The sequence below is a fragment of the Cataglyphis hispanica genome, chromosome 1 (genome assembly GCF_021464435.1).
Source record: "Cataglyphis hispanica isolate Lineage 1 chromosome 1, ULB_Chis1_1.0, whole genome shotgun sequence".
Lineage (NCBI taxonomy): Eukaryota > Metazoa > Arthropoda > Insecta > Hymenoptera > Formicidae > Cataglyphis > Cataglyphis hispanica.
In genome coordinates this window covers 7,001,307-7,025,985 of record NC_065954.1, presented here as the reverse complement: position 1 = coordinate 7,025,985, position 24,679 = coordinate 7,001,307, and the positions used below count along the sequence as shown (strand labels likewise).

At 37.3% G+C, this 24,679-nt stretch overlaps 2 protein-coding genes across 6 annotated transcripts in view; one reads left to right on the top strand and one right to left on the bottom strand.

Annotated features, from left to right (window-relative positions):
• Window positions 1–24,679, bottom strand: part of LOC126849935 (leucine-rich repeat-containing protein 24-like) — a 186,075-nt gene that overhangs the window by 27,165 nt on the left and 134,231 nt on the right. For all 5 annotated transcript variants that reach the window (XM_050592366.1, XM_050592405.1, XM_050592386.1 and 2 more), the window contains one exon: window positions 17,606–17,678. The gene's annotated coding sequence lies outside the window, so the exon portion shown is untranslated. The remainder of the gene's footprint in view (window positions 1–17,605; window positions 17,679–24,679) is intronic.
• LOC126849593 (protein mesh) overlaps window positions 1–24,679 on the top strand; it is an 84,385-nt gene that overhangs the window by 44,546 nt on the left and 15,160 nt on the right. The gene's annotated exons all lie outside the window — the stretch shown is intronic.

Below are 24,679 nucleotides of genomic sequence, written 5' to 3'. Positions count from 1 at the left end.
GCAAATTTAATGTCAGGCAAGATAAGCACATGTTACACACTTGATCTCAGTAATTTGATATACTGTACTGTGTTAACAATATCACATAATGTTTGAATATTATAATTGATTATTAGCTTAGAATGATTATAGCGAAAAGTCGTGGAATACATTCCAATTGTTTTAAATAAATGGATTTGCATTAATTATTGCAAGCCATATTTTTCAATGATTTAAAATGCTGACAAACATCGCGCTGACAGAAAGTACAAAAGCATCTTTATTCTTCATAAAAACCATCTCATCGCGAAAATCATAGTGAAAGCTCTTTGTAAAGCAGTTCATAGCTTTCTCAAACATAAGTAGATAGGCAAAAGTAGAGAAGAAAATGTAGCAAGGCGAAGAATGTGTCTTACATATGCAAAAGAGAGGCCAGTCTGCTTTGTATCGTAGTGACCTAGGTTGCATGCAGGTCGTTGATCTGACCATCTCGTCGCTCTTTCTCTCTCTCTCTCTCTCTCTCTCTCTGCATGCACAGCGGAATAACAGAGTGTAACGCGGCTTCGACTACTTCCCGATAGTCGCTTGTGGGTACCTTATTATGCTACGCGGGTTCTCGCGAAATTACGGTGGCCGCGACCTCCGTGCACATTCCGATTCCCTTTGAAAGCCAGCCTGCCGATGAGAGTAAAGTGTAAGAGGTATCGCGCGATCATGCCTGAATACGAATCGCATGATTTGTGTCGCGTTATCTGCGCCATGGCGACCATTTCGACAAGGTTTAAGGTCAATATTGGCTTTTTCGATAATGATATACACGGACACTAGGATTGTGTAACTATGTATGAGAAGCCATTCGATAAAGATCGTTTCATTATATTCGAAACAAAAACGTTAGTATAGCATGTAATATGATCGGACAAGTTCCAGCGGTTTAAAAAATCTTATTTATTGTATATATATATATATATATATATATATATATATATATATATATCTTATATACTTTATAGAACTTGGAAGAAATTAATTTACCACAGCTTGCAGACAGAAACTGTAAATTACTTTCTAATTGTTTCGTCCACGGTTGTTAAAATTGGCATTCACAGCAATTTATAAAAGATTTTCGTATTATTTATAATTCACTTTTGAAGACAGATTTCTCTTTTGAATAAATGAAGAGTCGATACCGTAAAAAAAATTTCGTCCTAAAAATAAAAAAGAAAATACGGACTAATTTTTTCATTTTGTGAAAACTTCCATATAACACGGAGAGTATCAAGATCTTTCCGCTGTATAAATTTCGTGAAAATTATCTTCTACCCCGAGGCATTCCTGAGACTTCATCAACTAGATTTCTACCTTCTCAGCCCGAAAAAGATGAAGATGAAGGAAAATTAAAGGTAACCGAATATCGCGAACTCAGCTAAAGCTCCGTCGAACCGAACATTTAACGATTATTAATTTAACATCACAATGCATGATACCGCTTTGTATATTTCTCCATAGCTTTTAATAAACAATTAAAAAAAAAAGAAAGGAAAAATAGTTGCTCTGTGAAGGGAACGTAAATCTCACAAAAAAATATTTTATTCGATGAAGATTATGCTTATTTATGTAACGGCTGACTTGCCAATGCAAGCATGGCAGCACGTGCGACCGGCGACGTTTTTCCATGCGTGGGTGCGCGAATATATGCGCGTTCGTTGTTTAAATAAACAGACGTGTGAAGACTTGCCCGAGACTCTACGGCGTCGCCGGAAAATATACTATCTATAAGTAGTCGATCCAGATGTTGGCGGCTGCCTACTGTCAGCCTAACCAAAATGTTTTAGTTTATATTAAATGGCGATAAACTAGCAAAATGATAGAGTAAACGAAAATTGTGAATGCATAGGATACATGGCGGAATGGGATAGTCACATCCGACTTTATACAAAATTATTTCAAATTTGATGTATGTGTGCATATATTTGCAAAATATTTTATATGTCATATTTTCAAGAAAATCATCATTTTGCAAGAATACATATAGATGATTTTTTCGTATGAAAACAAATGGATTCTTTTCAGTTTATATAATCCGTGTTCGTAATATTGCTGTTTGGATCTAATTGCGAAATCAATGAAAGATCGGTATCGTTCGCTTTCCTGAGATATTTCTAAAGAAAAAAATAAATAAATAATATTTTACAAGCGATGTAATTTGCCTCTTTTAATATCTTTAAAAAGCCTGCGCACGCAGAGTCAAGCTTTGTACTAAAAAAAAATGAGAAAAATCATGGCTTAGCGTACCATTACTTTGTATTGTTGAAAAGAAGACCTTTGGGAGGCAGCACGAGTGCGGAACTTCGTGGCTTTTAGTTTTGAGTAGCATGGATTTTCTCGTTTCCCTTTAGAAATGCGATCTGAAAAGGGGGACAAAATTGAGATTATCGCGTCGTTCTGAAAGCAGATTTAACCGCGCGAGAAATGAACATCTCCGAGTAGAAAAGTGTCTCCGTTGACTGAATTAAAATGTACGATGTACGTGAAGAATGAATGTAAAATGAGGAAAAAAAACACGCAAATATAATATCGCGCTCATTATTACGAGCTAACTGTTATTATTTAGTGCAGATTCTAACGTTAATATTTTTCTAAATTATATGTTGCAATATAAATAGATTTTTAATCAATTATAGAAACGGTTTTTTTATTTTTTATTTAATTATTATTTTTTTTTTAATATAGAGAATCCATTAAACGAGAAACTTTATTTAATCAAAATTTAATTATGAGTTCGATTAAATAATCAATCAGATATTTCAAGCATTTCTATATGTTATCAGTATCGATGGCGATAATAGAATTTATAAAATTTCAGAGGAAAGAGTATTATTGATTCTCGAAGCTTTCGACAAATTTCACTGTCGTATGCTTTTGCGGTAGGTAAGTCCCCAGTCCTGTTCGTGCAAGAGAGAGTTGCATGATTACCACGTGCTTTTACAGGAAAAGGGCAAGGCTGCCAGCTTAGAGAATTCGTGTAGTACACGCCGGTCGCGGATGCAGCACGACCGGTATTCGCATCTCCTGCAAATTCCAACTTTGCGTGGACTAGAATGTTGGGCGATGCTGCTCGGATGTTACAATGTTCTCATGCTACGCTCAACGCATTGCGTACATCGACGGCAGGTTCATACGAACCATTAGACGCGAAAGACGACGTTAGAATAGGCCGAGGGAGGAAGCCGCGGGACTCCGAATGAGGGTCGCACATTTCCGATATAACAGCGACCGATGCACTAGATATTAAAGATGATAACCGAAACATTGCAGAGATAGGATTGAATGGATCAAATATATCGGCTCGTAAAAAAAATCATTGATGAAGTATCCGTTTTATGAGGACGGAAATTGTCGTGAACGGTTGTTGTTACGATTATGTCCATCTTTAAAGTGCGACGGTACAAAAACAAATTTTTCGCTTAATGAATTAATGCGCGGTAAAGTTAGACGGACGTTAATAGACGATACTAATGATGAACTACAAAAATACTTTTCATAGTATAATTAACGATTACTGTGATATAATATAGATACAGATATGCGCGTTCGATATATTTTCTGTGATAATAATATTTCGCTATAATATTTCGTCTCTGGCACATATCTTTATTTCGAATCTTGGTAAAATTTTGCCAGCAAATCCGTTTATATGTTGCGACTTGGGCTAGTTGATTATTATGTGCAGGATTCTCAATAATGCACGTTAACGAAGCGAATTATGAGACTATAATATTACAATACGATAGAGCTAATGATATATCAGAGTAAAAAACATAGTTTGATTAAAATTTCGCAGACGAAATGACAGAATGTTTCGCATAGTAACAAATTATTGCAATTATCGTTCAAAGCGCAATAATAACTTTCGAATTCTATTATCCTGCGTGTGTGCATAAAATAGTAATTCGATATTAAATTTTATTAATGCCTTTCTCTCGTAGAAATAATGTTAAAATTGATGGTCCCTACGAAGTTTAGTCTCTTCTATTCTCGTGCTGTAAAATATTACCTATGCTGAGAGCTGCAAAGCGAAAAACAAGAATTAAAAGAATGCGATTAACGCTAGTCCGTGTTGACACTGTAATAGTTTTGCATTTTTACTTTACATTATGCATTAATTCAATAGTTGTAAGATTGGAGCGCGAGCAGCAATTATTTATGCAATATTCAATCCTCTTTTATACATCTATATAAAAAAGTGCTTGGATATCTGGAGCGGATGTTCTCTCTCGCCGACCTTATTAGACCGTTTATCACAAATATGCCGACCGCGTGTACTTATTTAAACTAGATGCATGCTTTTGTGCAATTTCCAAGATTAGCAATTGCCAATCTCCTCTATGAAAGTCTCGCATTCGAATACTACGAGTGCATATAGAAGCATAGAAATGTGTATGGATACAATAAAATATATACAATAAAATACCTGTCCGGAAATAAAACGTAAATATTATATAATAAATGTAAGCATACATGCTGCACGTAATAAACAATAAAAGCAGAAAATATATATGATTCAACATTAGATCGTTCTCTCTTTACCGTTTTTTTCTTCAAAGATTTATTTCAAAAACATAACGAAACAAAAAAAGAGTTGTCATGTACCGAGTATATTTACATACGTAATAGATCGTACGATGTGTGTTGTGTTAAGTAAATTATCTCTATCAGATAGTAAAATTTATAATTATATACACAGAATGAAACCCGCGTCATGCCGCAAATATTAGTAGCGTCGATGATATACCATCATTTGGATATACATTCGAGTAGCGGACATTTTAATGTTACGGTTAGCCGGTGCTATAAACAAACCCACCATATCCTGAAATGAGCGCGCGATGCGAGCTGCGCGGAATTACTGCCAAGCGTGATTAATTAGCGGACGCGGCCGTAATTCCCGCATCGTTCTTTCGCGGTTCTAAAATGCGCTGTTTCGCGCTGTACATACAATGTTGCCGTGCTGTTTTGAAATATAGGTTGCCGGTGGCAAGTGATATAAATCAATAACTCTCGGGAGCGACGGAATTATATCGAGTGTACAACCAATTTAAATTTGATACCTTCGATATCGAAATATACAAGCGCGTGTAAATTTATTTCACATAATTTGCTACAGTTTTAGCGTAACTCTAATAAAAATCGTTTTCGATCCTAAGAAAAAAATTGTGATAATTAGTGTTGGAGGATATAAAATTAAATTGCTTACTCTGTCTCTCTATTCAGATTATTTCGAACGTATCGTGACGTACGGGTCGTTACATTCGATCAGAGGTTTGGCGTGAAAAAAAAAAAAAAAAAATAAAGGGAAAAAAAAAAGAAAAAAGAGGAGCACTATTCACGCTACTAGTACTTTCACGATAGTTTGATGATTAGTTTCAGCAAATTTCGTAACACGTTGCATGGCGTTTGCGCGCGCAACAGTGCTAACAGAGAGAGAGAGACTATTGGCTTCATCAGGCGCGCTGTCACAAAAATTCATTAGCTTTGTATAACGTGCGCGGCGCTTGCTACTTCGGGTTTCTGAACTCTGCGGACTTTCTCCGCGTTGCATCCATGTATTTACCATCGCGATACACAGAGCTACATTTGTCGTTGCCGAGAGGATTGCCTTTCCCGCGCGAGTTTCAGCAGCGAGACCATTCGCAATTAGTGGAACTTCAAATACGATCTCTCTCCCCCTGCTGTGTTTGTCGGTGCCAAGTTTACTTGCCTCATTTGTTTGAGAAGAAACGGAAGGAATGACACATGCTCGTATATAGATGCTACACAGTAGACAATGTCAATTATTTAAGCGTCGATTATCTGGATATTCCTCGATAATTGCACGAACGTATAAATAGAGATTTGTATTAAAAGATTTTTAATATTTTTCTCTTTAAAGTACGAATAAAAGATATTACATAGAGAAAAGCCATATCTCTTTAAAATATCTTTAGTAATATTATTTATAATGACGTGCTTTCACTCAAGCTATGCTGAGCTATGATACCTTTGTCGACTATTGTTCAGCATACGGAAAAACATGGTGCCTACACATATGAGATATGCTCGAGTGTTAAAGAGCTGGACGAGAAAAGGGAGCAAAAGTTTAATTGCTCGATTATCATGACAATTTGGACTCATTCCGCGGTCTTGGCATGGTATGTTCTCCGAACAGCTCCCGTACGCGCTCGGTGCATAATGTAACGTAGGTACGTGCCCTATGCGGGAAGGCGCATTTAGAGTCGCATTACATAGACAGTGGTCGGCGACGGAGTGACGCGGCGTAATTGCCACGGCAATTACTGCCGACACATTTCACACGCGCGATGTAATAGCGACGCGCCATTTCGTTACGCGATTCAAATTTTTGGTGTTGGTCGAGACACACTTCGACGGCGAACGGATGAAAACAACGGCTGTGCGTAAAAAAAAATAATTGTAATATGTTAAATGTGTTTTAAAATGCGCACTGATGCGCATTATCATCTCGATGCATTTTATCTTTCTCCGATATTTTCTCATTGAACGGTCCAGAAATTAATCTGAATAACATATTATGTAAACATCGATATAATTTCGTTTTTTTTTTTTAATATAAAATCTCGCTGATGAAACTCTCCTTTACAATTTGTAGAATAAAATCAAAGCTGAATGATTATTGCAATATCATATGACGAATAATCCATCGTACATAGGGCAACATTGAATGCGAACGGTGTACGTTGAGCGTTCGGGGATCCGGAAATTACACGATGTATCTTTTTTCTGATTATAATTAATGAACTGGGTATCGCTAGTCGGCTTATATCAAGCCGCGGCGCACCTTCCGGACGGCGGATATTTAGCCAGCCACACACAGCCGTTGGAGTCATTATTGTCGGGGCTAGTAATGCAAGCCCGCTCAATCTATTTAACGGCACCCCCAAATTTCGGCGCTATCTTGCCGCTGTGTGTAGTCAAACGCACTCCCGTTCCTCGACCGAGCGCCCGCGGAAACTAACTTGCCGTCATTTCCGGTCGGTGGGTATAGTTGGTAATGCGAGGCAAAGCTTGTTGCGCTGTAATAACGCCAACTAATTGAGATGGATCTGTAGATTCTCGAGCTGGTTAGCCGACGAAAAACATTGCCGCACGCTCGTGCGTTTATTCCGCGATATAGTATATGCATGTGTATGTATATGTGTATGTATTAGGCAAAGGATTACAACTGTGATAATGTATCACGCGAATCTGACACTCGCGATATCGCGTATACGCAAACAAAATTCACGAGATTCACGAATTTGCGTATTACACATGACTTTACCGTGCTAAATATTTACCTACCAAAATTACTTATTATGCTAAAATATTTAATATCGCTCTAAATCACTCTGTTACTTTTCTGATACACCACCGGACATCATGATTTGTATCTAAAATGTTTTTCAATGTACTTACATAATATTCAAATTAATGATAAATTTGTAATTTATCATTAATTTGGAAACATACATTCTATATACTTTATACAAACTAACAATATAACAAGCTTATAATATAGTGCAAAGTAATTGATGCGAGTTTTATACATAAACGATAATAAATAGTTTCAGGACGCATCGAAGATATTAGAAAGTCGCGCAAAAATTTCCTCCAAGGAGTAAACGTCTCATCGATCTTTTTATTAATCCTGATCACGGCGTGCTCTTCAATTTTATCTTCCTTTCTGTAAACTCATTCGCTTTCATTTTTCTCGCGCAGCTTCCCTTTTGAGCGCTATTTGCTTTCCGAACACGCACCAACGTTTTCCTTCGTCGAATCATCATTACTTAGAACCAGTTATCAGTTCCGCGGGCGCGATATCTATTATAAATCATTATAAATAGCAATCGATAGCAATAGAAATCGATCGAATCATATTTCGATTATTTCTACTGCATGTTCGAATGTGGGTATTTAAAGGAGGTACTAATTGTGTTGTACGATATTAAGTCTATTTTACATAATGTATAATTCGCTATAATGCATAATATGGAATTCAGGATAAAATTTTATTTATTATTTTATGTATATTATGGTATATATATATGTATATACAATGTATATACGTATTGCGTAGGGATACATATTTTAATGTTTTAAATATTTTCTGTGCTACATATACGAAATTATTAAAATTCTGTCTGAAATTCTATTGCAAATTATAAAAAGTAGGTTTCCAATATATTAATTATCATATTTCCAACGTTACTTAAAATATTTTTATGAGTTTTATCTTTAAAGTACAGTCTGAAATTTATTGCATGCTACAAGATTGATATTAGCCAAAGTAATGATTTTTTTTATATCAATTAAATGTAATGTAATTTTGTGCTACAAGTAATTTGTGCATTATATATGTTGATATAAATCGTAGAATAATTGATATAAATCGAACAAGAATTATTGATCACTGTAATAGCTTTCGAGAAGATGACAGAAATATAACGGTAATTTTTTATTAATTTTGGCTGACAATACTAGCTGTAACAATTTATCATAATTTTGTTAAAAAAACTCTGACATAGCTCTTGTTTTATCTCAGTTAACTGGGTTAACACATGTTATGACGTATTTTAGAACAGAAAGAATAGCAGTCTCTAGCTAGATAATATTTCGTCATTGGGTTCGTACTACATTTAGCAATTACTTTTCATTAATTTGATGTTACATCAAATATATATTAAACCACACTGATTATGAGCAAAAAAAGATATATATATATATATAAATGTCTTTTTATATATTTTAATAGAATATAAAATCTTTCAAGAAAATTCCTTTAGTTTGAATTTTTTAATATTTAATTAATTCTTTATATATCTATAAAATTATTACTTTTTACAATTTTAAAAGAGTAAGAGATTAGAAATGAAACAATTATATTTGTTGAAATCATCGATCATAGATATGATCAAGCATAATAAAGCGCGATACAATGTGATTCGACAGATGCGATCAATCGTGTTGCCTTCGATCAAACACACCGCGGTCCACCTTTGACCAAACATCGTTAGCTGTATTGCGTCCGCAAGTGTGCGGACCTTACAGTAAGGTACGTGGTATAACACAACGAACGGATCTTATAGTGTAGCGACATAATCTCACGATAGATCGGGACTCCGTGACCTAGTATTCACGATACTCGGGGCGTACACGCCGTAATCTTTGGTAATCACCCTCAACCCACTTCGTACGTCCCTTGTTCTTTCCGCCTGTAATAACGTCCACTTGAGAAAATTACCGCGCATATTCGTCTACGACGGATATAGAAAGCTCGAGCGGCGAGTTTCGTTCCGTGTCTCGTTTGCAGGAGGATAATAACGCCCCACCTTCACGCCGCCAATCTCGAACCGTAAAATTCGCATGCAAAAACATCTTGGCGGAGAATGCTTATTCTATTCTAATATCTTTTCACTTGCGGGAAATAAGTAACATCAATATAAATGCATTAGCGCTATCGTTTGCAAGTTAAATGAATCGAGAGCGGCAAATGTGTTAGCGGATCTTAATCATGCTAATGGCAAACTAAACTCGCGGTTCGCCACGTGTGTCTACGGATCGTCGGAAAATCTGATTGACGTGCATGCGTTGCACCTGCTTTGCGGTGACGCATGAGCTCGATGTGGTCGACGCAAAGCAAGTGAACCGTCTATATGCATCAATGTACACGTGACTACGCACACGTGACGTTAGTTCGATGAGATTTTCTGCGGTTTACGCTATCGTGTGTATTGCATCGCATCTTCAAAATGAGATGTTGCGAATCGAAAGAATCAATATTTCTCTCCGAGATACTTTAATACAAATGTTTAACAATTTTAATAAGCAACTAATTTGCGCGCGACGATCAAATACCAGTATAATGATATATATTTTCAAAATATTAAATAATTAGTTCGTATAACTAATTATTTTCAGTTAAACTTGTAACAATTTCGTATAATATAATGCTTTTAATTAAAATATCCAATTATGTCGGTATACGCGTATAAACAAAACGCAACAACTTTCGTCAGTATCGCAAGTTTTAAATAAACGCATTCGCATAAACCACGCAAAAAAGTACTATCTTTACATTGCCCCCCAAAAAAAGGGGACATTTATCCTTGACATAGTATGTCCCGCCATTGCGGCAGTTATGAATAGAGAAATACGAGAGCGCAAATGGAAATGCAACGCCATGTTGTTCCAATAATTTGGTGGTCTTGCCAAAGCGTGGAGCGAGTGTCCATACATCACAAACGCCATCGTACCGCCTCGTATAAAAATCATCTCCGCGCGCTTCCGCGTCTCTTTTTCTTATCCACCACCGAATGCTAAAGTCGCGTACGAGGGAACCACTATCATCCGCGCTTGCGATGTTGAACACATAGAAGTACATAGATCGCGCAAATGCATATTACGCGATTTTATCAGTCGTAATGCCGGCGCATTCTCCGGATGCACATATTGCCGTATGCCAGATACAAACAACGCGATTTCTCTCGCGTATTTCTGCGAATATAATAATTTGCGCGGTACGTGCACAGACGAGTGATGAAATTAGAATTTATTAATCTCTACATCACGAATCTGGATTAAACTCGAATTAATGGATATATCATGACCTCTGCAGTGAGCTGAATTTAAATTTGGTAAATAACACTGGCATTACAATACATCAATTGTTCATCTTTCGAAAGGATTTACATTTTTATTAAAATTCTTCTCCTGATATCTTTATGCGAGTTAGCGATCAAAGCATTTATTTGTTGCTTGGAGGATTCGGTTTTATCGTAATAAAAGATGCTGCTGAATCACCGTTCCGTAACATTGGAAATAGCGGATTGAGATGAATGCACGGGGGATTCGCCGCGTATCTAACGATCAAGACTACGTGTAATGAGAGCGCACCAATGAATTCATTACGTGTGAAGATGGAGGAGATCGAAGAGCAGCGCTATATCGCTCGTTTTCCTTTCGGCGTATCTATTAATCCCGACGGCGCTGAATTTTCTCTAATTGAAGTGGAGAGTCTCCAGGCAGCTCCTCGGGGATCTTTATATTTCGCTCGCGTTTGTGCTCGCGTTCCCCGCTACAGTTATTCCACGCGCACGGTATATCCGCGCGTGAAATAATAATGAAGACCGAGAATGTGGGAGCTCAATGTATCGGCGGGGAGAGATATCCCGTATATGCCGAGGGTTATGTACATTCACAAGGAATTCGCATCACATCGCATACACTGCTAAGCCATGTTGTTCCTGCAACGCGCGCGCAACATCGTCCCCCACGTTCTTTAACACTCTTTTCGTGTCCCTCGGAATCGCCCCCTCCCCTCCCCTCCCTCCCTCCCCCTTCCCCCGTCCCGCTGCGGCCATTCTCCTCTCCATCCTGAATGTGTTTCTACAGCCGTGTGCTTTCCTCCGACCCATGAAGATCGCGCCGGGGCGAGCACAATGGGCCGTCTCGACCGACCCTTCGCCATCGTCGTGGTTCACCCTCGAAGAACCCGCGAAGCGTATAGTACAGGCATACGTGCCGACACGCTGACGACACGTCTTGTCGGTACATCCGCCGATTAAGGGACGGACGACGAGCGGCAATCCTGGTTTAACAATGTTCGACGGGTCTTGATCGCGCGATACTTGCGAGGCTTTGCGGGGATGGATCAGAAGACAAGAACTCGAGTTTCTTTCAAAATCTCTCGTTTCAACACCGTGCACTATCTCACGATCAATATTTTTGCGTTCTTATAAAAGAAATGTATGTACTGTCGCGAAGAAAATAATTTTATTTAGCATAAAAATTAATTATTTAACTGACTATTCGCCTACTATTCTTAAATTCACCTGAAAATTTATCTTTGATACAACGAAAATGCGAAAGAAAAATTACGTACTGCCAGTCGATCTAAATTTACTGAAAATTAAGATCAACGATGTTAGACGCATCTCTATTCAAGTGTCAGCTACCGCAAACACATCTCAGGGGAGGCAAAGATACACGACGTACTTGACATAGATTAAATCGGCAATGGTTTTGTAGACACTTGTCTCTTTAGATTCATACAACGATATGACCGTGGTAGTATACGAGGTGAAGAATTGCAAACAAGCAAGTCCGAGATGAATTCGCACATTTTTAATTCATTAATAACCTTTGTAACATTAATAATCAGAAATATAAGAAAAAGAATTGAATAATTATATAAATATATAGAAAATATATAGAAGGTATTTTATATAAATATTCTCAATTTGAGAAGATATATTCATGGTATACATCGAGAGAGAGAGAGAGAGAGACAGAGAGAGATTAGCACATTTAGCTATCAATATCAATAATATTAGATTCTTTGCATTCTCTTTACACATTGTTAATAATTATTATTAACATTTTGTTTGCGTTGCATGAGATGTATAAACGTGTTATACAATTGATAGCTAAACAAAAAATTGATAGTCTGACAATTGAAGCTCGTTTAAAGTCTGACTACACAAACGTAAGGAATGCACTTTAGAAATCTCTTTTTCAAAAGAGGTGAATCAAAAACATGAGATTCGACTGTATGCGTGTCGCTTTGTCTGGTTGATGTGAAAATAAGGGACGATAAATCGCTGCTCTTTCGGACGTGAAAGGAAAGTGTAAGAGGTGCTCGTCGTGCTCGCGCTGACAGAAACGCCAAGTGAGGCGCCGAGCGACGATTAATTCAGCTTCGTTGGCTCAGAAAAGTGGTCTCTTCGCGCGAAACTGGCGAAGATCGCGATCAATTGGGCACTTTGCGTCACTTATTATCGGCACGGATATAGCGTGAGGAACGCGCCATTTATATAGGTCCGTAATAATACTTTCAATGCGCTCTGCTAGCCCTATCATATTTTATAAGAGGCCGATCGTTTCTCATCTAGGTTCGATAAATTATCGTTGAATCGTAGTTGAAATTCATCAATCTTTCATGATTGTGTACATAAAGGTCCAAAGATTTTTAATCGGTCTTTCGTTCGTAAGCTGAATGTGTTGCAATAAAAAGCAAATACATAATTTTATTCATTACAAGATATGCAATGTAAGAAATATCATGATCTTGCTAGAGTTAACAAAGTACAACGGATCACCAGATGTCATGTGTTATTTACCTAACTTTTTCGCACAAGCTGCATACTGCATGATTACGGCTAATTAAGTAATTAATGGGCGCCTGGGGATCGCCGTAACGTCGTACATCCGCGGGGTCGCTTTAATTTAAATAGATTAATTTCTCCCCGAATTTTCGCGATATATACACGAGTTCACCGACATTTTCTATTAATGGCTCATTTGGCGCGTTTAAATCGTGCCAAGCGATGTTTTATCATCATTTTGATATAGCTATGCAAATACCTGCTCGTATCGATGTACCAATTGCGGCTGGCCGAAACCCAGCTGCAGTCTTGCGTGTTTCGGGATTTGCCGCCGATTGTGTTATCTTGCGCGTTAACCTTGTTTATATATAATATTATATATAAGCGAGCACTATACCAATACAAACTGTATAAACTGAATAACTTTGAATAATAGTGATAGAAATATTAATCATTTTGGATTTGTAAAATGATTAAAATAAAAATTAATTTGAATTTTAATATCTGTCAACATTCTATCTTTTTAAATCATATCATTATTTTTTTGTCCTATTATCAGCTATTGCGTACACAGAAATATGACTGAATAAAATTTTAAAATCATGACAACCGTTGTAAATTACTTTGCCAAAATAGACCAAAAAAGTGCACATACCCGTTTTACAGAATCACATGTCAATCATTTCGTGATCCTTGCAGTTTCCTCTATTTCCTCTATTTTCCGTCTACTATTATTGAGTATTCGAGCCGCAAGTTCGATCCTTTCTCGGATATGTTCCACTTTTTTGGCCACCGGTAAGCGTACCCGACAAGGTAGATAGATAGGTATTCATGCTGCCATACCGGCGAGCAAAACCGCACGGCCTTATCTGGGCAATAATGTTTCGCGTGTATCGCATAGCCGCGGCTTTTTCTTCTCTCTCCGTTCGAAACTTTCACAACTGTTGCAACACACACGAATTGTATCCTGGTGCGATTCCGCTCGGTCACGAGGACGCATATATCGTCAGCGAAGCATGCCGTTGGTTCGTACTTCCCATTGTTGGCGGCGAACCGTTAAAGTATCGAACCACGATAGAGCGGCCTCTTTTCCACCTTGATAGTGTCGCGAACATTAAGGTCAACGAGTGATCGGAGAGGACCGATTTTCCGTATAATTTCACACGGTATTAATGCGGTAATCATCGCCATTGTCGCCTGCGCGCGGACTTTACATCGCATTTGTGTTCATCTTCGTTTTTTTAACTGCATGTTAATCAGTCACATTGTCATTTTCAATGAATATGTAATATCGATAGTTCAAATGATGATAGTTAAATCTACTATTCAGGTTTCATTGATCGAGAAACGTTATATCAGTGCATGCATGTTGAAATTTTGATGTTCAAGAAGCTTCCTATATAAAAGACATGCTAAGTATTAATACTAAAGTATTAATATAAAGTATAATTAAAAATTAATACTAAAATAAATTAAAAAAAAATGTTTTTGCATTTTATGCATTTTTCGAAACGCTTTAACTAATTGCAATGTAATATTTCAATAAAATCCTTAGAGATAAATTCAATTTCGAATTAATCAGAAGAAATGACATATAAAAATATTCGATTGTTAATTTAAAATTAAATTATATATTTGAATCTTTAAAAATCAACTTACTAGTATTAGATTACCTGAAAAACAGCTTGTGTGATGAAATAGCTATTTTTATGTTGAAATTTCAATTTAATGAAATTATCTGTATGAAACATACATAAGCATAACCGATCAGTTATTTCGCGTAATAATGACTAGCGAATAACTGACGATATATGGATTCAGCTAATGGAATATATATATATATATTTTTTTTTTTTTTATTCATCGACATTGTTAAAATATATCCGTATCGTTTCTGTAATTCATGCAATCTAATTTCGCAATTACATTCGCTACAAAATAAGGGAGAAAAGCGTCGCGAAACAGATATTTCGCGCAGCCAGAGCTACATTAGAGTTACGACAGCGACCGGATCTTTTTATACCGAGTGTGCTGAAAAGATCTCTCTCGAAATAGCGGCTGTGACAAGTGGCGTGACAAAACTCTCTGGTGTAGTATCGATACAATATGATTATATTTCCGTCGCATCGACGTCGTACATCCTTTAAATCCATCTTTACGGCATCGTGAGACGGCGCGTGAGATCCGTCAAGATGACGGACGTTCTTTAAATTTGCCGGGTGGGCCCGGGGATGACTCCCCAAGGATACCGAATGTGTCTCCACGAAATGAAATTCTGGCCGGCGCTCTCTCTCTCTCTCTCTCTCTCTCTCGTTCTCTCGACCGTAGAAATCGACCACCGACTATCGATATAGACAAGTAGGTAGATAGGTATCTATGCGTCGAAGTAAATGGAGAAAGCGAGCAAATGAGCAAGCCGCCATCGCCAGCCAATTGAAATGTAATTGGCATGGTCGGAGTGATCGATCAATCAAAATTCCGACGCACAATGATATGTACTTGATCTTTTCCCTTATTGCGTTTTCTCTTAAATTATGTCAAATTTAAACGTGTTGAAAATAATTTAATGAAATCGCGCGAAAAACCGACCGTTTGTCGCTGCTTAGCCGAGATTACGCGACACACGTGATATCCGCTACGGCAGAGATAAAATGTCCTTTTTCGTTCGGTGGATTTTATTAGTTTTAAAAGAGGGTTTTAATCGATACGATATTGAATTGCTGCAATTGCGCGATTGCTCGTTTGGTGATTACAGTTCTCATGATAAATTTCGGATCTTTATAAACACGCATCTCTGAATTCGAGTATTATCGGATATTACATTTGCTGCGGCTACATTATGTATATGGCTTGCGTTAAGTACCGGCAAAGTGTTCAGTAATAAAACGCAATAGCAATCATTACATTGGAAATTTCATGAAAATTAGATATAGATAAATACTAATCTATATATATATATATATATATATATATATATATATATATATATGGATCTATGCGTTGCAGCGGTGCGTCAACGCGTGCTAAACGTGAGATATTAAATACACAATAATGAATTGAGTGTTACTTTGCGCGGTAATCCGTATGTCATTTCAAACTAATCTCGATTCCCATGATTACTAGACCGTGAGTCGATAGCGCTATTTCAAAATTAATTGCATTTCCCGCTCGTATTACATAATCGTTATTATACATATTATTAAATCACAATTGGTATAATCATTGTTATTGCTACCGATTTAATACTCATATGTATTTAATCATATTAATTGACTAATCTGCAAGTTTTTTTTTTTTTTTCATTTTCGTGCATTTGCACGCGTGGATTGCTATGCATCGAATGACGATATAATGTCGATTAAAATAACATAATTTATTTACATTTTTCCAGACAATCTGATTAGATATATCCCTTAAAAATTGTTATATGCAAAATACAAAACAAATAAAGAGATAAATTACATATTTTTTAATACCATATCATACCATGATATAAAAAACAAACATTTCAATTTGATTAAACTTATGAATGAGTCATATGGAAACTCTACATAATCCGGAAACTTATACGAAGCGCATTAATTGAGACATAATCTTCGACTACTAGATAATGCATACGCTGTACATTTCATAGCGATCATATTCGATATCCGTAGGAAACACATAGTAGAAACATATATGTGGATACATTGAAATGTAAAAGGAGCGTGCGCACGTTAATTAATTGGCTTGACTAAATAGCAAATACCTCGTCCGCGAAATTACATGCATGCGTCAATAGATAAGCCAGAAACACCGGCAATCGAGTCGATCGTTCAGCGTAAAACCGTCCGTAGATTCAATACTCTCCATTTCTATCCAAGCTCTCGATTTCTGCAAAGTTAACCGCATATCCATTCGTAAACACTAATAAATTAAATTTCTATTACGAGAAACGCGTATCCCCAAAGTATGGATCTAAGACCATGAAAGGTTTCTCATGAAAAGAATGAATAAATAGGTTGACCGATTGTCTCGCTTTTTGATATTAAACTCATTGCCTTATAGATATAGCTTATCAGCAATATATCGAAATCGCTATGATTATGATGATTAATTAAACATATGTGAAAAATGTTTTTTCCTAAGTGTCACATAGTCAACATAGTGAAAAATAGAGATGATCGTCTATCGCGGGTAATAGAAAATTTTGCGAGCTCGGAGCACATCGCCATCGTCACATTACGCGTGGTATATCAGATGGACGCTCACGTCGCCAACAGCACGTTGTGACAAACTCGTTACTCGGTATTAAGTACCCTCGGGAAATCTTTCTTTTGAACCGCGTGCTTAACGAACGTTGTAATGGAATTACCGCATCCGCGCGGCAAGAATTTGCAGCTCGTTGGCCGTGGCATATTAAGTGGCAGGCCGGCAATTGAATTTGAAGCCACCCGGGCTCGGGGTCGATTTAACGCGCTACTTACCTACGTGTCGAACTGGGATAGTTTCTCCTGGACTACATGGACAGCACGATCGTGTCTCTCAGTGGTCGGCATCCTGAAATCAGACATGAATAATGTTAATCGCTACTAGACGCTTACGTGTCCTAAGTAATCCTGTTCAGTTCTCGCTGTAACTTCGCACTTCGCATCGAGTCAAGACGATATACACATTTTACGACGTGCTATTTTAATTTCTGTACGCATCCATACTTTTCAAAGTACGTCAAACAAAATACATTAAACTTGAGTATTTTATGCATTGCGTAACAACACGCGCGTATCTCCGTGTTCTCTTTGAGATCCCTTCGTTAATACGTCAGAGTGGGGTAACATCATCACCGCAAACGCTACTAAGGATCGTTACACCCACATTACAACGGCGTCTCATTCGCTTCCGTAGTTGAATCTCATCGCGTGAAAATTGGAAAAGTTCAAAGCACGTTGTCGTCAGAGTGGCGCGATGTTAAAGAGAAGGAAAGAGACTGGGAGCAAGCAAAAAAGAAAACTAGTCGAGAGATCGCGGATAAAGAGAAAGAGAGTGAGAGAGAGAGAGAGAGAGAACTAGGGGAGATGGGAAGAGAGGAAAAAGCGCGGATGAAAGAGAAGCCGCGGGAAATATTGTTTCCGCGGCTCGGAGCGATTGCGTTCGATTTTACGGAACGCGGCAACTCGCGTGGAAGAATCTATTGTGCGAGAAGAGTTAAATCGTGTATATTGCCACAGTATATACGATTTAATATGCGCGAGCGCTACGGCCGCCCATTCGTTGCACCGCATACCGGCTTCCGATACCGCATATCGGCCAATTTTAATCGGACGTCGACCGATTAATCCCCGAAGCGAAAAGGAAGTGTCTGAAATTTCGCATTTACATTTAAGTCAGAGTCAAAAAGGCGCGTCCTCGAAGATTAATTTATCTTCGCAAATTTTTATGTTGTAAATTAAAAAAAAAAAGATTATTATTTTCTTAAAAATATTCAACAAAAAATAATCATGTTTTAGTTCGCACAATTTTCTCTTTAAATTTGTATGATGTTCAAATATATATTTGAAAATGCAAACATTTATCACACAGATTATTAAAAAGAGAGAGAGTCGCATCTGTTATTTGCACAATCTGTGTTTTTTCCACGCGCATTAGCTATAAATGAAAAATCGGTTATAAAGTTATAAAATGCATTTTAAATACTAAATCAAATCTTATATATGAAATCTGTTAATGACACGAAGATTTGATGACGTTTCCTAGTTTGTACGTTGACATGTACGAGCCATTCTACTTAAATAATTACGCGACATTAGATTAGTGCCCGTCCGAATTATGCGAGATTCCTTCATAATTCACGTTCTGTCATGTACCATGACTATTCGCGCAATTTGAACCCAACTCTGCGTTCTACATTCCGGTATCGCTGAAAATCGTAATAGAGATATGACGCCGGAATAGAGAGAAAGATGTCAGCCGTACAAACCATCGTAATCTCCGTTCGTTAGAAGCTGCGCCACTTGTAAGGAATCGCGAGTACCAGAAATTAATTATTCGCGGTTGCATTCGGCTTCGGGGCGAGGAGGTATAATCGCTTCTCCGACAGAAGCGAAAGGTGTTCCGCTGCATGGAAGCCTTATCGTTTATTCTTCTCTCCCGTTGACAGCAACCTCCCTACGCTGTTGAGCATATTAGGCTTCGTGTCACTGTGTGACAGCGGCTTAACCAAGACCTGTCGGCGCCTTCATTAGTTAGACCACAATTAACGTCGACGGCCACTATTATCCGCCGCGCGCGTTCCATACTTATTAATTAATTGCGAATATGCGAGAGAGACGAGCACACCGGTCGATTGGCGCGTGCGAGATATAAGCGACTCGTTTTAAATAAGTAGTCGTTGTTCTAGACCATCGGCGCTACGCACTCTGGCTGGTTGCGTGCCTCCTTGAGGTTCGATGAAAAATTTATGAAGAGACGGATTTACGAGAGACGGCGAGGAGGTACCGCGTGCTTAACGTGGAGGCATGACGACGGCGGTGACGGTGGTGCGCGAATGCAAGCGGGAAGGAGAAAAACGTCAGACGAACACAAAATTCTCTTCGTTCCATCGTCGACGCGACGAGAGGCGATGGAATTTTTATAACGACACGTTTTGTGCCCGGGATTATTTTAGGGACGTGCCCGCGGGAATTGAGTGGGCTCGCGCGCTTCTGCAAGCCGTGTTCCGGCGAGAGCTTGCACCGGAAATGAATTCGCGTGTCGACAGCACGTACTTCCGCCATTTTTTCTTTCTTTTGTTTTTTTTATGTTGCGCGAGACGCGGCTTGCTAATGTGAAAAACATGATGTGAAAACTTGTGTGTACGGAAGTACTATTATTTTTAGTTGTTTATCCGCGACGCAACCAAAGAAGTGCGTGATGTATAAAAGCCGCAGCTTGAATTTACCGCACTCGCAATAATTAATTCATAATTAATTTGCATTTTTTCACCAACTTTTCTCGATGTTTATCAAGTATTGTTGTAAGAGTAGAAATAAGTAAACACGAAAAGATAATCGATAAATTGCAAATTCGATTACTTTTTGGTGAAAAACAATACGCCATTTATATAGAGTTATTGTTGAAAAAATATCAAAGTGATCGAGTTTGAATGAATACTTGAATTGTAATTCGCAATTTTGTTTCCAAATAGAACGAACATGAGTAACCGCGAAACCGTGAGATAATTAATAAAATACAAATTCGGTTAGTGTTTGATTGACAAAAAAAATAAAACGCAAAACAGAAAATCAATTGAAAAAATTGTTGAACCGGTCGAATCAAACATATATTCTAGAAGTAATTTAATTTTCATGTTTTTTCACATATATGTGTTCTTCCTAATAATTTTTTTATAAATTTTTAATATGTGACACCACGTTAAATATATCCGTGAAAATAAAGAGAGATAGAAAATTCAGACAACTTTAAAGTTTGACAAGTCATTATACAAGTCTATTTTATTACATAAGTTGCGAAAATCGCTCGTATCGATTTTTTTTACTCTACCATGCGATTCGATTTTAGTATACATGTTGGTATACTATGGATTTCAAGATTATCCTTTGTTGTCCTGGAAGCCGAAGGATTTCTCGAGGACCTACGTTGTGAATAGATGCCCCTCAAATCTTCAAAGGTTGCAATGAGGTCTGTGCAATCTCTCTCAGGCTGCCTTAGCTTCCTCCAATAACTCTGAAATAACGTCCTTCGCATACCCAGTGTTCTAAAATTTATAGACCTATCTAATACTCCTCAAAAAAATCGATATTAAAAACGTACGATACGATATAATGAAATTTTTCGGCGATATGATATTCAAGATTAATTATAATGTCTGCTGGTTGAGAAATACTTCCAGGTTGGAAAAAATCTTTGTCGAATTAATTCCAGCGAGATGTCGGATAAGAACTCATAGAACTCATAGAACTAAACGCCGAAACACTTACGTAATAACAGCGTGCGGAGATGAAGTCGCTTTGTGAAATGGCGCGATTCTTCCACCACATTTATTTTATCGGGATGATATACGTGGCGAGACATCCGTGTCTATGCCATTGGCGGCCATTATTATCCGCCTAATCACTCGGCCGGTAGATACGGCTATTAAAACACGTTACGATCATAAGTATTGTACACGTATACGGACGGGAGCGACGCCCATTGCGACGCACGATCGAAGCTGGATAGCGAGTTCCTTCCCGGGTCGTTTGATACGCCTTATCGTCGTCGGGTCAACAATTACAGGACAAAAGACGAGAGAGAGAGAGAGAGAGAGAGATCTGTGTGGTCCGACACGGCCTCCAGTCCGGGGTTAACTCGGACCGAAACGCGTTTCGTCATTGTTTCACGGCGAGGATGGACTCTCATTGTTCTCCCGCGAGCCCCGGTCGCTATGCGCTTTCAAAGGGGGCGAAGGTAAGCGCTTCCAGGAATCCTGGATCCTCGGATATGGGGAGCGGAATGGCAAACGGCTGGTCGAAGGTGTCCCCTCGCACCTCCATCTTCCCTCCCGCTCCGCTTTGTCCCCTCATTTGTAGCCATCCCTGTAAATGTAGGTCAGTACTCTCGAGATACGAAATAGCGCCAGCGGCGGGCATGGTACTGAATTATTGAATCACTATAGCCTCGGCCCATATCACCGCAGCACAATAACAAGATTGTACATCCGCCATTACACATCCTGTCCGGATAAATAACAGTGGATCAGCCGTCTGGAATCATTTTGCGAGCGATGATTTCTAGATATATCGGATCAAAAATCCCGATTAAACGTTCACTTTAATCATGGCGATCTGTGAAAGCGCCGAATATTAGATTGCGAAACGCTCCGCAGATTTCATTCCTCTCGTTGCAGTTGTTTTCAGTGCCGATAAGTAAATATTGAAGATTATTGACAATTTTATCTCGCTGCAGTAAAACTTTTACCAAATAAAACACGATTCCTCATCTGACATTTAGGGAAAATAAAATCAATAAGCACAACGTGCTCACTTTGAAAAAATTGATAGACTTTGATTCGAGAAGCAGTTTATAAAAACAGTTAAAAAATAAATGGAAATACGTGTCGATGCTAAAGGTTATCGTATTATAGAGTGGAATTTAAAGAAAATATCATAGTGTTTGCGCTGTTGATTTTAAGGAAGCATTGTCGGCGCGCCTGTCGATTATCTACGTTCCTTGAAATAACATTATTGGCCTAAATTCAACAAAGAGCGCAATAAGCGTAATATATTTTTTTATACAATCATGCATTATTCAGTTTTTTTACATGACGTTAATAACATAATGATTGTGATAACAGATTTTTTTAAATAATAAAATTTGTATTTATATATCATATTTCTAATATTAAACGCATCTTCTTTCTTCTGTTGATTAATATTATTAATACATCGTTTCCAAATGGCTTTGTTATTAGTAGTAATTTCAAGTACCAGTTGAATTTCGATAAACTATGCCAGAGGCAATAATCACTATACCTCAATGAAAACGTAATTATCAGATTGCAGGTAAACTAGTTTGGAATAGAGTTACATTAGAGAGATTAGAATAGCAGCAATATAAAGTGTTAACTCAAATCGATATCGCACTTGCGAGATTGATGTATTTCTCTGTATACGATAATTTTAATCTTTTCATTACAATGGATAAAGATTTTGGGACAGAAGCCAAATATTGTTAACGTTATCGTTTAATAATTGTCGATGACAAAAATATGTATTCGTGCGTCACCGTTGTTTAATATTAAATTGCTACTTAATACTCTTTCTCCCGTATATTCAGAGGTTCGATATTGATTTCACGTCAATTTCGGATGCAATGTTTTCGAACGCAAACAATTTTGTGGCTTAATTTCCCATAGCCCACTGTACCGGTAATAATTTGATGGAATTGGGACATTGAAGATTATTATTTGCATTTAGTATCGTCCGTGTGTGTATCATAGAGAAATAAATGAGTTTATAATGATATGATCTGTTTCTATGTATTATATTATTAAAGCAGAAGTGTTTATTTATTAATTACGAATATACCGCCCTTTGTACGAGATCACGATGTAAAAAATTCTTTTTCGCATCGTATTATACGATTAATAATACAACATAAATACAATGCAGATTTAAATATTTTTATGTTAATTAAATATACATAATGAATTGCCCCGTAAATCAATAATTTTATAGATCCGCTAAAATATATTTAACTAATTGAATAATCCTGCATTAAACTAATATAATGTGTGGATATTGCGTTAAATACATCCGCCCAATCCATCTGACACACTGTTCATAAATACTGATTATTAGTTAAAAGATTTAAAACCATATCTTGCTAATCTACGTAAAGCAAGCTTATATCAATCCTTTAATCACGAATAAATAAATAAATGCTTTAAAAACGATGATAATTAAAAAAAAGTCATGGACAAAAAAATACTATTACTATCCATTTAAAAAATTAAATTATTGAGAATATAACATTTCTATCTAAAAAATTTGCCAAAGTTTCTGATAAAAACACATAAAAATTTTACATAGAGTTTTTTTTTTCAATCAGAATATCTTATATCAATCCCAAAAAAATTAATCACAAAAAAATTAATGCTTTCCGATAAATTCTTATATAAATAATTTTCTTATATTGAATTATAAATTTTTAAGAAAAGTTTTTCCATTTGTCGTACGCTATGATAAATGAGACTTAGATTTCTATAATTATTTTGTTCAAATAACCGTCGCGCAGTAATGGAAACGGAATGAGAAAACGCTTTCTCTGTACAGCAAGGAACTAAAGATATAGCGAGCTTGTCATTAAGCGAAAAGTGTACGAGAGCCTAATATGCTTTCTGATTGCAGATTAATGCGATGCAAAACATGCCGTCGCTATCGAAGCACGTCATAGATGCATTTGCAAAATTACGCCGATGCGATACTGTAAACACTTACGATAAGGATACAACGGCCGTTCCAACATTTGCGATCGTTAAATTAAGTGCATCGAATGTCATACGATATTGCTTCCTTCAATCGCTATCGCTCCGAAATATCCTGTCCGCTTAATTTGATTGAAAAATTGTGTTTTACGTAAAGCAATAGCAATCATACATATGTCAGAATAGTAGTTGCAGAAATAAATTGAAGCTGAGGACGATCAATCAATTTACAAAATACGATAAATATATCTTTCATTTCTGGAATTCATTTGTTGATGTTTTACTTTGTTTAGACAAGTCACTACATGGATCAATGTATTATCGCTTTATTTCGACAAAGCAGTTTTATGGTAATATGACTTTCGCTCTACAAAATGCCGTTAAGTAAATATCTATCAACCTGGCTGCAAATGCAAAAAGTGAGATGGCATATGAATAATTAGCATAGAAAAATGGCGGCACGGCACGCTATCCGGATGTAGGATTCGTATCAGCGGTGATTACTTAAAACCGACAGCGGAGAAAGAGTTAAAGAGCGCGTCTCTCTGGTTGAAATAATGTTGTTTCCATATAATTAAACGCGATAACTTCACTCAAC